We start from the raw sequence: 18,463 nt of genomic DNA, 5'->3' as shown, positions 1-18,463 counted from the left end.
TACCTTAAGGCTAATGGGAGTAAGTTCATAATTTTGGTTTTATATGTTGATGACATTATTCTTATTACTAATAATTTGAGTATGCTACGTAAAACAAAAAAATTCTTTCCTCTTATTTTGATATGAAGGACATGGGTGACACTGCTTATATTCTTGGAATTGAGATCTATCGTGATAGAACTAAGGGTGTCCTTGGCCTCTCTCAGAAATCCTATATCTTTAAGGTTCTTAAAAGATATGAGATATCAAATTATTCACCTAGATCGGCACTAATAGTAAAAATAAATAAATTTAGCTTAAAAGTCTATCACCATAATGATATCGAAATGGCACAGATGACAAATATCCTGTATACTTCAATGATTGAGAGTTTCCTATGCGCAGACCTACACACAACAAAATATTGCATTTGCTATTGGGATGCTTGGTAGATATCAGTTTAATCCAGGCATTGTGCATTAAAAGGCGACGAAGAAGGTCATGTTCTATTTGTAATGAACAAATGACTATATATTGACCTACAAAAAGGTTGACCACCTAGAGGTTGTTGGATACTCTAATACGAACTTAGGAGGATGTCTCGATAATAGAAAGTCTACTATTGAATGTCTTTCTATTAACAGGTAGTGTTGTCTCATGAAAAAGCGAAAAATACTCTATAATTGTAGATCACACCATGGTGATAGAATTTTTTGCTCTATACGAGACTTGGTCTTAAACCATATGGATTAAAAACTTTATTATGGATCTTGGTATAGTAGATTCTATTGAGAGGCCAGTAAAGATCTTGTGTGATAATGAAGTTATTGTGTCCTTCTCGAATAACAACATGAGCTCTCTCTCATGTCGATGAGTTAAAGTATGTTATTGTTAAAGAAAATATTGAGAATCACGTAGTGTGTATTGATACAATCAGTACGAAGAAAATGACTGCAGATTCTCTTACAAAAGAGCTAGCACTAAGATTATATTCTCAACATGTAATAATGATAGGTCTATTTGATTTCTTCTAATATATGACAATACATTATGGTTATATGTGATCACATTTATGAAACTAAATTGATCCTATATGATTTTGTGCATTGTTGATTTTGTATAAAGTGTCTCTCATTTTGAAAAAAGAATAAAAAAATAACAATATTAAAAAAGATCAATAAAATGAGTTAGAGACCAACCTATTTATAAAAGTATTCTTAACATGCTAAATACTTAAAGTGAATAATATTATAGTACATGAAAATATGACATCTCATATAGAGACGTTCATTTCCATGACTCGTTCGTTCTCGTGATTTAGTATAGCATGTGAACCCACACAAAACTTAAATCGAGATAACAGTAAAGAACCTCGATAATAAGTTTTTTTGTGTCAATTGTCAAGTGAGAAAATGTTGGACTTATAGAGCGAGTTCAACTAGAAGTGACTCGTATTGACACGGACCCATAAGGAAAGACGTAGGGTCTTCTCTAGAGGCATGAGTTGCAAGACATTTATGAAAAATGAATTATTCTCATAATTATTCATGAATACCTCTTAATAACCTATGGAATGAAAAACCCCTCCCACTATAAATAGATCACCACATAGTGTGATGTGAATTGTGTGATAAGGTGATCTTTCTCTCTCTCTCTCTGGGTTCAAGGGTCCTACTTATTATTCCACTTGACGACTTGGGTTCATCGAGGGTGTCGATTGGTTGAGGAGAACACTGACCACCCACGTCTATCAAAGCTTCTGTTAGATCGACCATAACAGCTTCCAGTAAGTAGCATTCTATCATAGTTTACGCCGACACAACATTCAATGGACAAGGCTTTCCTTCATTCTTCTAAAGAGGAAGAATCAAAATCCGTATTCATTTGAGGCACCTAGACCCCTGGACTCAAGGACTCTATATTTGAATCCTAAAGTATCCAAGATTCCTCTTTATCTGAAGGGTTAGATGTGTTTAGCATGCTCAATTTAGTGGGAATTGTCTCTTGGATCATGTTTTTTTTTACTAAGCCAAAAAAAATTGATGCCTTCATAGCCATTGATTTTGAATCACATTTATGGTGTTAGATTTGAGAAAAAATACAAAAAAATTATGGTTTTTAAAGGGACCTAACGGAAGCAGAATGAGAAAAATGGGCAGAATTACTTTGACTCTCTGTTGATGATGGTTGATGAAATTGGTGACACTTAGATTCTTGGAAATGTGTTTCTTGTAAACTAGCATGATAATGAGGAGTAATTATATTATGTATGAGGAGAGCATTGGGATGTTGTACTGGAAAAACAATACCTGGGACCTATAAGGATTGCATAAACTGGGCTCAATCCATGCCCAATAAAAAAATATCTTTTAATGTTTTTTTTTACATTAAAAAATGTGCAGATCTTAATAGGGCCAGACCCGGATCTGGTATGCAATTCCATAAACGATACCAGGCTCTGTATATTACCTAAATGTTGTGGGTCTAAGGCCAGATTCTCAATTGTGCCTCCTTATTTATTACCAACCGGGATCCTATCGGATCTGGTACAGTCTGAATTGGGTCACATCAGACCTGTTAATAACCTAATCACGATATAGGATTTGGATCCAGGTTCATCTCCACTTCATCGGATCTTATTCTTACCCAGGTTCTGCTGGGATACGCCAGTGTATCATTTAGAGTTGGGACACTGATAGGGTTCCACAGTACGATCAAGCTTGTTTGCACCTAGGGGTTGGATCTGGTTCAGATCCAGGTGAGTGAGTCGAAGCATGGATCTGACTTTTAGGAAAGGGTAGGTGTTCGGATTCAGGTCTGATCAGGTCTGTCATCAGAAAAAACATACCCGGATCCTATAACAACTACATGAACTAGACCTGATAAAATAACATTTTTATCACTTTTAATCAGAACTTGGGTTAGACCTGGGTCTGGTATGAATTCACAAACCATTCCTTATACTAATCGTACCCTTTGGATCTGACCTGGTTTCTAGTCGAACCTCCTTCTTTATTACCAAACCCTAACCATATAGGGTTTGATACGGATCAGTCTAGCTCAAACCTGACTCATGGATCCAATTAGTATATGAATCCGAGTATGGTTTGTGAAATTTCATACCTGACCCAGATTCCCATTAAGATCCTGATTTTGCAATGTAAAAAATATAAAAAATATTATTTTATTAGGTATGGATAGGTCTGGTTCATGTAATTATAAGTACTGTTTTTCTTATGATGGACCAGATCGGACTCGGGTCCGGACCTAGTACCAGCACCTCAATTTAGACCTGGGTTCGGTCCCACAAGGGTTCAAATTAGATCCAACCCGTTGACACCTGCACCGATATACCACGTATAGAAGAGGAAAGCAGGAGGGGGGAAGGAAAGATCAAAATGACCCAATGGTCTGAAGAACTCCATCTCTACATTCCCTTCACGCTCTCCTCCTCTGTTAAAATTAGGCAAAGAATGAGAGGTGGGAAAGCAAGAAAACCCTAGAAAACTAGGGTTTCCTGAAAATGGCGGTTGCATACGACACGGGTGGTGGCAGAGCACCCTTCGCAGCCAATGACGCCTGAGGGGGATCGGCGGCAGCTCCGCCATGTTTTTCTGCATCCGAAGGGACGCGGTTGGAGAAGATTGTTGTCTTCGTCTGCTCTATTGCTGGCAACCTGGGCTTTGGTCGTTCCCTCTCTTCCGGATGGTTCTTATCAAGGGAATCTATAGCTTCGACCTCATTGATTCCGGAAGGGGAAGTCCATTCTGTTTCCAAAGGGTCGTGATACTTCTAGTATCTTGATAAGTGAGAACTAATCTTTGACTAAAAATCGACCCAGATGCTACGTGTTTCCAGCTAGTCGATGCCGATTGTCTTGAGCAATAAGAAGGTAACACCAATTCCTCTTTTAGGTTTTGATTTTTGTGTTTCCTATAAGTTTTTTGGTTGTCTATTTCTTTTGTTGTCAATGAGATTAGATGGACGAATGGAAGAATATTGTCTGTTAATTTTATGGGATTTGATCGATGGAATTGTTTACTTTGCAGTTTAGGGCGAGTGTCGCAGCATGGGTGTACTTGTTCTATATCCTATTGCAGTGGGTTATGATGCTCAAGGTTAGCCACCATCAGACTAGAGACTGTGAGTTTCAAGCATATTAATGACGATTCTCATGATCAATAAGAAGGTAACACTGAAACCTTCCGTCTCTAGCGTTTTAATTTTATGCCTTTTGCTGTCAACGAGATAAGACAAAAGGAAAGGTTAACGGGATTTGATTATTGAAATTGTTTACTATGATATTCAAGGAGAACGTTGCTTCACGGGCTCACTTAGAACACAGGAAGGGTGTGTCCTGAGAGTTTTTATAGAGAGGTCTTTTGCTAAAGGAACAAGCTTTGATCTGAGACTGTTATCTTGGAAGTTTTAGTTGTTTTTTCCCTGTTTGATTTAGACTGTTTCACATGTCTTTACGATAGTGGTTTCATAGAAATTGAATTCTTTGAATATTAGTTGAAAAAATTTATATTTAAAAGAGAAAAAACTTTGACAATGTAGGAGGAAAATCCTCTTTTCCTTTTGTTTTGTCTAGCCAATGATTTATTTGTTTGCAGATTGCATTTCAGGATTATTGTGTAGGCTTTCTGTGCTCAAAAAGACACTCAGACAAAACTGTTTGCTTGGATAGAAAAAATTTCTTCAAGATTTGGTGAACTGGTCACTTTGTAAATACATGGCTCAAAACTTAGTATTCAGATTATATATGTTTGAGTATCGATAGTAGGTAGATTGCTTGAATAAGTGATTTTCCTTGATGCTTTTTCTCTTTTTTGGATTTACCTATATTGAATAAGAAACTTTAAGCCTCTGCTGTGTGAGTGATCAAGATAATTTCTTGATAATGTTAAGCAGGGCTGGACTTAGACCCTTATTGAGATAATGAATGAGGGGGGAGTAATATCAAGAAATAAAGCAATTTAAAAAACAAATCAAATTCAACTCACTATTGGCTTTGGCGTTTGTGGGTTTTTTCTAGTGTTTTAGCATGTGTTCAGGTCTTGCGTTGATCAAGTTTTCTTTAAAAACCTGTTTCACTGATTTATATTTTTAGAAAAAATAAGTTAAGAAGGATTTGTTTGGCAGAATTTGAGTTGTCCCCTTTAGTCAAATACTTCTAAAACAAAACTGAGGTTTTTTCTAGTGTTTTAGCATGTGTTCAGGTTTTGCGTTGATCAAGTGTTCTTTGAAAACATGTTTCACTGATTTGTGTTTTTAGAAAAAATAAGTTAAGAAGGATTTGGTTGGCAGAATTTGTAATGTCCCCTTTGGTCAAATACTTCTAAAATATACCTCTTATGCATGAAATTTTAAGGAGATTTAAAACCTTGATATGCTAGATTAAGATTCATAGTGTGAATGATCATGTTGGCATCTGACTAAATCCCCAATGACAAAGATAGCTGTGGAAAAGATTCAGAGTCATCAAGAAACTCTTATAGTTGATTGCCATTAACCTAGACAATATTGATAGATGGAAAATGATGTACATACTGGTTCATGTTAGCTGGTGGATTCTGGATACAAAATCTATGCTGGATCTTTCATCAATAAGAGTAGAATTGACCCATAAGTTGAGATGATTGACAATGAATGTAATCAAGGATTTCTCAGGCCATAGATTCCTAACAGTTATATGCTTGAGCCGTTCAGCCTTTTCTCATAAAACACATGTTTAAGGTCAGTATAACAAATTCAATGAGCTAAGCTCCAGCCTATTTTAGTAAACCAACTAATATCTATTGTGAATTTGTGTTTGATTGATAATAAGCAGTTAAATGTATCTTTTTTTTCATTTTAATTTGCTCTTGTAAGCAAGAGTATTAAGCATTGCAAAAATGATAAATTGCTTGCTTTTCAGGTAACTGACTTGTTTACGAGCTTCTTATGTCTATTTATGTTGCTTCTTTGAGCTAGACAGAATGCATCCGTAGCTTGTCATTTTTTTCTTAGTGATGTAAGACATAGCTTGTCAGAACTGTGCAATCCTGGAGAGTTCATCAATTGTTGTTTTAACTAAAATACATTACTTTCAAAAACTGACATCAAAATCTAATTGTTGTCACTTGCATAGTTATGAATTTCGAATGTATTCAAGTGTACATTTTAGGTTGCTGGATTTTGCATGTGCTGGTAGGTTTGCGGTCCATTTCTACCTGCTATATTAATGTAAGTATTTGTTTCATAGTTCTGTCCAAAGGCTGCATTAGATCAAACAAATTGATGATTTAAGAAGCTTGATTGTGGTGGATAGAAGAACAATATGAGAGAACAAAATTTTGATGAAGGTACTAAATCATTGTGGAATCTTGTTACGCAGTTGCAGGAAAGGTGGAGGCATAATATAATTTATTTTAGTTGAATAGGGTGTAGCCTAGGATGACACTCTGGGGTGGACTGTATTTTGAGTTTGGGTGCATGCACACAAACTTGCTCAAAGATCCATATGGACTATTCTTTTTGGATAAGAAAATTTTCTCCTACTTATTCATAAAAAAAATTCCCTTATTCATTATGGGCGAACAAATAAATCTAAGATTGTCAATTTTATGGCAGGCGATAATATAAGATTGTCACTGAAATTCTATTTTGTCATCAGTTTTGGGCGACAAATTCAAATTTTTACCCAGGCCATTATGGTGGTTCATGTTTTAAGATATCAAGATGAAGCCCATCAAATCAATTTTAGTGATTTTTTTGGTAAGCATTCAGTTTTCTCCATGCATCATATGTCATCTTATGTTTGCTATTGCCACAACCTAACCATGTAGGTTTAGAAATTACCTTCTTAAGATCACAATCTTATCACCAATTGACTGATTATCCATCATAGGCAAAAAATTATCAAGCCCGACCAGTTATATTCCATCACAAGAATTCCCAACATTCTGGTTTTAACACAAGTCCTTGCTTCAGAGTTTGTCCTATTTAGACAGATGAGGCAATTCTAGACCGAAGGTGCAACAAATGATTAAAGAATAGTTTTTTTATTCTCTTCATAATTTTTTTCCTTATTCATTAAAGCATTTTTTTCCTGCTTATTCATAAAAAAATCCTTTGCTTATTCATGAAAAAGTTTTTTTTTTCAACTGCTTGTTTCCCAAGGAAAAATTTTCCCCTAGTTATTCGACTAAACAAAAGTTTTCTCTTGCTTATTTATTGTTTTTTTTCATGGCTTATTCATCATACAACTTTTTGCCCACTTATTGATTAAACACATTTTTTTCCACTACATATTTATAAAAAAACATCTCCTTATTCATCAAAAAGTTTTTTCTCGCTTATTCATCAAAATCATTTTTTCTCTTGTTTTTTCATTAAAAAACATTTAAAACATGACTATTCGTTGAAAAAAAAATTGTTGTTCCTAAAAAACATTTCCATGGCTTATTCATAAATTTTCTTTAAAGAAACATTTGTTTTGCTTACAATGATTCAGTTATTCAACAATTCATCACCGCATTTAGGAACTAATTCCATAAAAGAATAATTATTTTCTTTCGTAGACACATTTGAATCATAAAAGCTTTCTTGCTCTATAAAGGTAACATCCCTTGAAATATAGAGTTTATCTTTTTCAAAATCGTAGCACCTAAATCCTTTTTGGGTTTCATCGTAACCAAAGAAAAAACAAGGAATGACTCTTTGGTGAAAGTTTGTCATTTTTGTTTGTGAGGACAACACATTTGCATCTAAAAGTCTTTTATCTAAAATAATCAAGGAAAGTTTTATAAAGTTTTTCATATGGAGAAATATTTTATATTTTGCAGTTTGGGTGAGGGAAGTCTATTTATGAGGTAAATAACAATAAGCATACCTTCGGCCCAAAAATATTTTGGGACATGTTTTGAAATAAGCAAGGTTCTAGTGATTTCTATTATATGTCTATGTTTCCTTTCTACCAAACCATTCAGTTGAGGTGTATTTCCACAGGATCTTCTGTGAAATACTGTGGTTTTCTAAATAGTTTTTAAAATCATTTGATATAAACTCTCTCTTAAATCAGAACAGAAGATAGAAATATCGGTTTAAGAAGAATTTTAACAAGATTATAAAAGGTTTTGAAAGTTCCAAAAACTTCATACTTGTTCCTAAGAAAGTAAATCCAAGTAAAACGAGAATAATCATCCAAAAAAATTATATAATAAGTATATTCACCTTTCAAAACAACTTGAGTAGGTCCCTAAACATCCGAATTAATTCAAGTGGTTTGTAAGCAAAGAAGGTTCTCTCTTGATAAGGAATTGCTTTAATTTTTCTCAAGAATACAATCACTACATTAAATCTTTCCTTACAAAATTTTCTAAAATGAGGTACATTTGATAACTTGGAGATGCTAGGATGATCTAGGCTTTGATGCCAAAAAAAAATCCAATTTTTGTAAATTGAGACAAAAAAGTATCTTTGGTAATGATCTATGTAATAAAGACCTCATTCTCTATGCCCTTCCCCAATCTGCTTCCCGAACTGAAGATCCTATACCAAACATTGATCAGATGAGAAGTAGATACTACAACCATGATCGATTATTTGGGAAATCGAAAGAAAATTTAAATTAAGTTTTGCAATAATTCAAATTTTTGAAATAGATAAGTTAGAGAAATTTTTAAAATTTCTAATTCCTTTTATATCAAGAGATGAACTATCTTGAGTTAACACCACAATCAGAGAGAATAAAACTATTATAAGTCATATAAAAGGAGGCACCCGAATCTAAAAGCCAAGAGATCTTATTGGGAGGTGAGGAAGAGAAGACCATGACAACAATTATGGAGGATGAGCCTTTGAGGAGTGGTTGTAGAGCTTCTGCTAATTGGGATAATAACATGTTTTCAATACATTTTTGTTCTCTATTGGTTGCATTGTCTTCTTGAGAAGCTTCTAGAGTAGCTACTCTTTTCTCGTCCTTATTGAATTTTGGGAAATTTGGTTTTATATGCCCCAGTTCTTCACAGTTATGACAAATAAATTTTTTTCTTCCATCCTCGCTTTGTTGCCTCCCAAAGTTATTTTCAGAAAAGTGAAGAGGCTTGTAAGAAGTGTTGGTGCCCGGTCTAAAGACGACCAAGGACTCTTTTGATTCAACCATAGATTTTAACCTAGTCCCTTCCGTGCATACTTCGTGTAAAGGTGGAAGCACTTTTTTCTTACGATGGATGATTCAAACTCACACTTGTTCAAACTCGGGTCTAAGACCTCTCATGAATTAAAAAAATTGTTGTCCAAGAATTTGATTTTTCCCAAAGGCAAATATCGTTAGGGTTATCCCAAATAGGCTCCATTTTAGCCATTTGGTCCGATAGTCTCTTGATTCCCATAATATTTTGTAACACTTTTTTTTTATCTTTGTTTGCAATTATGAATCTTGTCTTGTAACTATAATGAAATACAAAAAAAGAAAACAATAGAGTGCCTCTCATGGACTTTATAAACACACAAAAGTGTTTATACACAAGGACCACTTATTGGTTAAATACAAGCACACATGCAAAAAACCCACAAATGGGCAAGAGACAGTGTAAAATATATATTTCTTAATGGGAATTGCTTGGGACAAGCATAAGAAACAAGAGAGGGGTTACACCCTTTATATACACAACCTTGGGACCCTCCCCAATGACTAGAAATAGAGTTGTTGGGGAGGTCCCAACGACTCTATGGAGGACATAAATGTCGTTTAGCTTTAGCTAAAGGACATTATACAAAATAAATAAAAATAAAATTACCATTGTGCCCCTAATGGACACATCTGATTACAATAAATAAAATGACAAAAATACCCTTAATGGGTATTACATATTACATCAATATAATTATATATATACTTCAACTCGTGGGGGATAACAAATACTTTATAACTTTCATTGATCATTTTTTAAAATATGTTTATGCCTATCTTATGAAGACAAAAGATGAATCATTTGAAAAAATTAAGAATTTCAAAGCAGAGATTAAAACCTTTCATAATTGCAAAATAAAGTCTTTCACATCCGATAGAAGTGGTAATACCTTCAAACGAGTTCATTGAGTTTTATGAAATTCATGGAATACATAGAAAAAATACTGGTCCATATACTCCTGATCCTAATGGTGTAGTAGAATGTAAGAATAAGACTCTGATAGATATAGTTAATTCAATGCTTATAAGTTTTAGAATAGAATATAACTTGTGGGGTGATGCTGTGCTTAGTTTATGTCATATTTAAAATATAGTTCCATATTCTAAGTCAAACAATACGCCTTATGACATTGAAAAGGTAGAAAACCTAAGTTTGGGGTTGCATTGCTTATGGAAAGCTTACTGAACCAAAATTAACCAAGCTTGGTCAAAAAACTTGAACATGTGTTTTCATTGGATATTTTCAATGTAGCAAAAGATATAGATTTATAAATATTAAAACCAAAGTAATTTTAAAATATATACAAGCCATATTTATAGAATATTTAACTTTAAAATCACTTGAAGCTCCAAAAGGCATTGAAAATAATTCAAGGAAAATAATTTGTGAGCATGAAAATCCTGAAATTAGAAAGAGTAAAAGCGTGAGAAAACCAAAAGATTTTGGCCCTGATTTTCATTTCTACACGATAGATAGAGACATTGTTTCTAGTACCTATGACCTCTACAGATGCCTCTTCTTGAAAGAGTTTATAAAGAGCGAATTAGATTCCATTATCGAGAATAAAACTTGGATTTTAGTTGATTTACGTGCTGGTTTTAAACCCCTGGGATGCAAATAGATTTTCAATAGAAAACTTTGAACCAATAGCTTTATTGAAAAATTTAAAGTTGGACTTGTAGCTAAAGGTTTTAAACAAAATTTTGGACTTGATTATTTTGAGACCTATGCTCCTGTTAGTATAATTGTATCTATTAGAATTATGGTTGCCTTGGCATTGATTTTCAATCTTGAAATTCATCAAATGGATGTTAAAATTGTATTTTTAAATGGTCTTGTAAGAAAAAATTTATATGAAACAATTGAACCCTGTTAAGAAAATAAAGTTTGTAAACTGTTAAGATCTTTGTATGGTTTGAAACAATCACTTAAACAATGACATGAAAAATTTGATTATATAATAATTTCATACGGTTTTAAAATTCATGACTTTGATAAATGGATATATAGTAAAGTAAAAAATAATCATGTTATAATTATTTGTCTTTACGTGCATGATATGCTATTCATGAGTAATAATGTAGAATGCATAAATAATATCAAATGCTTTCTTTCATCTAAATTTGAAATGAATGACATGGACTTGGCTAATGTTATACTTGGTATTAAATTGATTAGACATTAGTATGATTATGTATTAACTCAGCCGGATTATATTGAGAAAATTTTAAGAAAATATAACCATTATGATTGTAAGCATGTTTCTAGTCTGTTTAATCCTAATGTTAAACTATTGATTAACACTAGAAGAAGTATATCTCAAGTAGAGGATGCAAGCATTATTGGCAGTCTCATGTATGATATAAATAGAACTAAACCAAACATAATATTTTGCATGCGCAAGTTAAGGCGATATACCAGTAATTCAGGACAAGAGCATTGTGATACCATTTATCGAGTCCTGAAGTACTTGAGAGAAACTTTAGATTATGGGATATTCTATGAAAAGGAACCTGTTGTACTTGAAAGGTACAATGATGCAAACTGAAATTCTAATTCCAATGAGTCATTATCAATAAGTGGTTAAATATTTACCCTTAGATCTAGAGCAATTGCTTGAGAATCCAAGAAGCAAACTGTGATAACTGATAACCCATTCTACAATGAAAACATAGTTGATATTAGGAATCCAAGAAGCAAACTGTGATAACCCATTCTACAATGGAAACATAGTTGATATTGGGAATCCAAGAAGCAAATTGTGATAACCCATTCTACAATAAAAACAAAGTTGATAGCACTGGCTTCAGCTAGTATGGATGTAATATTCACAAATTTTAAAGAATATTTAAAGGAAATATAGTGGACTCTACATGTTTTTGGTCTATAGTGCTATTTATAATTATTTATTTAGTAATTAATTGATAAACTACGGTTAATTAGCACTTAAACTATCCTTTTAATTTAATTAAATAATAAATTTAATTAAGTATCCACGAGTACCAAAAATTTAAATGACTTTGGGTTTGTACCTTAGTGGGGACCCAAAATGGTCAACCCACATGAATTGGGTTCTAGACCCAGATTCACGTTGGAGAGAGAGAGAGTTCCACTTGGATCTCTCTTTGAATTATGGATCAACCTGTTGGGTAATGGATTGGGTTTTGACTCACAAATGAAAAAGACATCTAAGGTTTCACCCATGGCTCCTTTTTGGAGTCATGTTGGATGTGGGGCCCACTTCACCCCACCTCTTTTCTCTTCTTCCCACTACCCTTTCACGCCATGCTTCTACAACCTTCAAAAACCCTAGGGGAGGGGTGCATGCCTATAAATAGGCAACCCCTAGCAATGCTTTTCCCATCCTTTTTACTTTTTCCATTTTCGTGAAAGAGGGTATAACGATACACCCTCTCTCTCTCTCTTGATTTTTGTGTGGGGAGGGTGTCGACCACCCCTTCTCCTCTCATTTTGGTGCAGGTGGTGGCAAAAACCACCACCATCACCAACTCCTTTTTTTGGTCGGCACCATTACCAAAGATACACTCGGCCCAATTGAGTGTGCCATGGTGACGGTGGGGGCCTGCACACGACTGCCAACGTCTTCTTCTTCTTTCTGTCGCACACCGATCGTTGCTGGAACCACACTTGACCTAGGTGAGTGCGCCTCACAGCAACTCTGGTGAGGCCAACCCACGATCACCACTACCACTATCATCTCCTCCTCTTGTTCATGTGCTCGGGAACTACCGCCAATGACCTTTTGATTTCCTTGCACATGACCCACTGGCGATGACCATCATTGTTTTCCTACCTGAAGTGGTACAGGACCACTCCAGCAATGCCGATGACATCCTGCACCATCCCTAGCTTGCACACAACCCTGGTGAACCCTGCACAATGCCACCATCATCATCGTCTTCCTCTCTTTGTTTTTTGTTCTACCAGAAGTGTGAGGGCTGCCACCCTCAGCACCTCCCTCATTTTCCAACTGAAACAATGGGCTGCCGGAAGGCAACCACCGTTGCCACCAGTCAGCTGGGTGCCACCACCCTCAGTTGTGCCCCTGATTCTCGGTTGCACAGTGCCACCCATGCCACTCCCTATGGTTGTGTGGTGCTACAGTCTGCCACCTATTGTGAGACGTCGCTGCAACTACTCTTCCTGCCACCTGAGTGCGATACAAACCACAATTGCACTGCGGTCCCTCGTGCTACTGTCGACCCGCATTGTGGTGTGAAACCATGTGTGTATGATCCTAACCGATTTCCCATTTTAGGCACAAATCACGAGGCACAAGCCAACTCTTTCCACATCCAGTTGTAAACACTATTTGCCTTGCCAAAAACTCTTATATTCTTTTGGAAGAAAATCACTCTCGATATTTTGGGGATTTTTTTGCTTCTTTCATAATTATGCAGATTTCGAGGTAGGAAAAACAACTAATCGTACGTGTTTATATATGCTAATCCATGCGTTAGGTATGTGAAAAGCTATATTTTAATATAATATGCATATGTAGTGCTAATTTTCTGAATATGGACATGCTAGTGTAAATCTTTACGAATATGGATATGCATGTGTGCAAATTTTTACGACCATGTACATGTATTTTATATTTGCACGAATAGCTATATGCATGTGTACAAATTTTTACAAACATGCACATGCACATGCACATGTGTTTCAGATTTTTATGAATGCATATATACATGTATGTAGATTTTTACGAACATGTACATGCATATGTATTTCAGATTTTTACGAATGCATATATACATGTGTGCAGATTTTTACGAACATGTACATGCACATATATTTCAGATTTACATGAATAGCTATATGCATGTGTGCAAATTTTTATGAACATATATATGCACATGTATAGCTATATTCATATGTACAAATTTTTATGAACATGTACATGCACATGTATTTCAGTTTTTTACATGAATAGCTATATGCACGTGTGCATATTTTTGCGAACATGTACGGGCACATGTATTTCAGATTCTTACAAATGGCTATGTGCATGCGTTCAGATTCTTTTTCGAATATGTACATGCATGTGTGTATGCATATAGATATGCTTTATGAATGCTGAGATATGCGTGAAAATCTAAATATGATACATTTGTGAATGCGATTGTGCTATGTGCAAAGCATGGTAAGATTTGGTACATGACTATGCTGATGTTATGATGAGCACATAAAATCTGTATATAAAGATGTTAGTGCTATGATAAGAGCACTAAGAATGAGACTGAATGTATTAATGTGTTATGTGAATGACAGTTATTCCAGTCTATGTGAATGCATCTGATGCTCTATATATGGGCACATGAACTCGGTTATGCAATAATATCATGTGCGTCATGTATGTATGAATGACTCTAATTAAATATCATGTTTGTAAATGATTGAATATTATACATGATGATCTTTGCTATCATGATATGTTAAAATGCGGCATGATATTACATAAATATAGTGCTATAAGACATGTGATACATGCATGCACTTTATGAATGAGTATGTGGTTAAGGAATCTTAATGGTGCCACTGGGCATATTTGTACGTGTAGTGTGTTTTAATGTCATTTATTGCCTTCACAAGCAAGATACTCGATCAGTATAGACACCCGAGCATAATGGTTTTTATTTTGTATGAAAAGGCATGTACATGTAATTGCTCTTTCGGAGCATAGGGTTGATGAGAACCCATTGGGTGGTGCGTAAGGCACACTAATTTATGAATCAAAATATGCACACATAATTAATGATGTTTATCGCCTTCACAGACAAGATGCTTGATCGGTTTAGACACTCAAGCATAATGAATGAGTTATAAAAGGTCGAAGAACTAAAACATATAACTACTCTAGAGAGGTAGTAAGATGCTCATGCCTGAAAATACAATATTGATAGTAGTTGTTGAGCCCTGGGATGCCTAAGTATAGAAGGCATCAGTAATGTAATGTACAAGACCTTAAATCAAAAAACCCAATAACTTATTCGGACTTACCTTAGAGAGGGTAGGTGTTATGAAACTCTGTTGGACCGTTATGTTATTTGAGAGTGAGGCGTTTCACTTGGTCCCCAGTCCTCAGAGTTATGAGGTCAGACTACCAATGTATCTTAGGTGGTAGGTCCAATACTTCTGCAATAAGTAGCTTTCTGGAATGCATTCCAATTTATTGTATGCCTTAGCGAGGTGTATCTCCTGATCACGGACCACCCTCTTTGGGATCCACTTCAGTCAGCCACTCGGGTAAAATATAATCTAGAGAATAATATACCCTTGAGGTGGTCTCGGCTGTTTGCGATGAATTGTTTCACGAGAAACAAAGACCTTATACTTGAACAATTTATTTTTGAAAATATGCCCTAATGATGCAAACACTTAAGTATGAATAATGATATATTCTATAATATATTGCATGTTATCAAATGCATTATGATAACCATGTAGAATTTATGGACTGGTTAGTTTAAAATGTTGTAGCATGCATGTGTGTTGCATTTTAACATTTGAAGCATGAAATGTCTTATTATATAGCATGATGAGTTCTGTAAAGGGATGTGTTATGCCGTGTTATGTTATGAATGGTTGTATGTTTTTACATGTACTAGTCAATGCAAGCATGTAGGGCCGGTCACTCTGACCCCTTGAATATTAACAAATTTAGGTGAGGAATAGCTCTTTGAAGGCGATGGCGTGATGGGACGACAGTGCCAGAACCAGTTCTTTTGTCTTTTCGAGTTCCTAGGATTAGTTTAAGAAAGTAGATGCTACTTTGAAACTATTATGAGTTTGTAATGACATTCGTATTGTTTATGATCTTATGAATGGTTTAAATATGATTATGAATGCCTTTACCTGTTAATGGTTTGGAATTAAATTTGTAATTGAGTTTTCTCATGGGTATGGATCTGGACCTAAGTCCCAGATGGGATTAGGATTTGATACTTGTACGATTTGTATATGACCTGCCCAAAGTTTTGTAACCCAAACTAAAGAAAGTTTCTGTTGTTTATTAAAAACTTTACTTTATGTAATTACATATCATTACTTATTGGAAGTGATATTTAAAAAAAAGTGGTTTAAATGTTTGGGTTAAAATTTTGGTGTGTTACAATGAAAGCTGAATGACAATATCTTAATGGAGATGCCACTAGGAGATGAGCCGGTACCTCTGACAACTATGCATTGTGATAGTCAAACAACTATGTACAAAGTAGGAAGTAATATTTATGGTGAAAAATCTACACATTAGTTTAAAACACAATTCTGTGAACCAATATTGTAAGTATCATACTGTATCGTACGATACATGTCATACATGCCATTAGAAAAATGATATGATATACACTCGTATCGCGATAAGAGTGGATATCATATATGTATTGTATGTATTGTACGATACATGCCCATATTGTACGATACAAGCTGTATCATACGATACAGGCTCGACGCACTTAAAAAGGGTTTGAATCATAATTTTACAGTTTTGGGTTTTAAAGACCTCCTAAGGGCCGACTACCTCATTTGTGTAGAAGTCGTTAGAGAGAAACTCATGCACCCTAAGAGATGTGAGAGTGCATTGGGGGCTGATTTATGCACAAGGGAAAGGGCTTTTATGATTTTCTTAAGTAAGAGTGCATCTCTACCCTTTTTTCACTCAAGGAAATGGGTTAAGATAAAAAAAATCTATTTTTTACTTCTAATTGAGTTTTTTTTTGAAAAGGTGTGGCTGGTGCTAGGAGAAAAAGGATGAGGTGGGAGTTCTCATAGGCTGGTGGCTAGGTGGCCTTATTTCGTTAAACCAAAAAACTATTTTGTTACAATGAAGAGCATAACAAAACATAGTCAAGCAGACGAATGTCGTACTGCTACAACTCCTTAACATTTAGACAAACTGGTGAATGTCGCAATTGTCGACAATCGTACTGCTAGGAACTAAGTTTATTATTTGTGTAGAAACTTGTTGAATATTTGTATATATGCCTATATTTATATTTGGTGGTTAATCGTTTATGTTTTATTTTATATCTTTCGATATCGTCTTCATATAGAGATGATCCTGTATAGCGATACTGCAGAAGCATGGATGATGTACCACGACCAAGGTCATCATTGGGATGTGTATTTTGTGGTGCTATCAACGACCCACAATGTGCCAAAATTTGATAACTCAAAAGATTACATTTTTACATCAGAAAAGCACGATCCAAGGCTTGATCCTTAGCAAACAAACCATGTTGAACACATCTATGTGGTTAGATTGAGTTGATACAACTTGCACCTATGATTTTTAGCTCATTAGTTTTGTATCTTCATTACTAACCAATATTTACCCATAAATATATATTGCCCAACTACCTTAAGTTTCTTGCACATTATCCTTCTTTTACCTAAGTTAGTAGAACTAGAGTTTATTTATTCCTACAAGTTTAGTCCAACATTGAAGGTTGTTAGAACTCAACTTTTGCAATTGCTCTTGATTTCAAAGAGTTCAGTTTTTTCTTGGAATGCACTTAAATTGTTTGAGGAAAAACCTCAACAAACTTCTATGAGTGTTTTGCAGGTTTTCTCAGCGTTTTTTACTTCTTTCCTTGAATATTTTGTTACTCAAATGACATTTCGCAAAATCTTCTCGAAGATTTTCTAAAAGGAAAAAAATTCATTTTTTATCATTCATTGTATGCATTTACCATCATACATAGTGATCAAACACCTATCTTCACACTTGTTTATTTCTCATTTTTCAAAATTATCCTTAACTTCCTTTGCTTATTTCTTCTAATATCATAGAGATTTACTTCTAGAAAATTACTTTGAGCTCATTTCAAACATTTTTCCTCTCTTTTTTTTCTTCAGAAAATTCAGTTTGTCCTACTGTACACGGTCATGCACTGTGATCAAATGCCCCACATTGCATTTATGGGAAAGCCATTGTTTTTCGGCAGAATGGGAAACAAACATGCCCCTTTTTTGGGATATCGGAAGAAGCCCATTTTTGTAGAAGGCGTGTTTGTTTCCCATTCTGCATCACAGATTTCAATCATTAGATACAAGCATCTTGGAATATGATTTTAATTTATTCATGTCTTTGGATTTAGGAGTTGAATTTGTTGCTGGTTTAGCTGATTCTCACCAGGTGAGGCTTTAGATGTGGTTCATGGATTAAAATGCTAGTGAAGCCCATCCTGCAGGAAAACAAGAAGCCTACGTGGTGTCGTGGGCTTCACATTTTCTTGCCGAGCTTAGCTATTTCATATGAAGACTTCCTTTGAAGGGGGCGT

The sequence above is a fragment of the Nuphar pumila genome, chromosome 15 (assembly GCF_984573655.1).
Source record: "Nuphar pumila chromosome 15, dmNupPumi1.hap1.1, whole genome shotgun sequence".
NCBI lineage: Eukaryota > Viridiplantae > Streptophyta > Magnoliopsida > Nymphaeales > Nymphaeaceae > Nuphar > Nuphar pumila.
Note: the sequence above shows the minus strand (reverse complement) of the source record.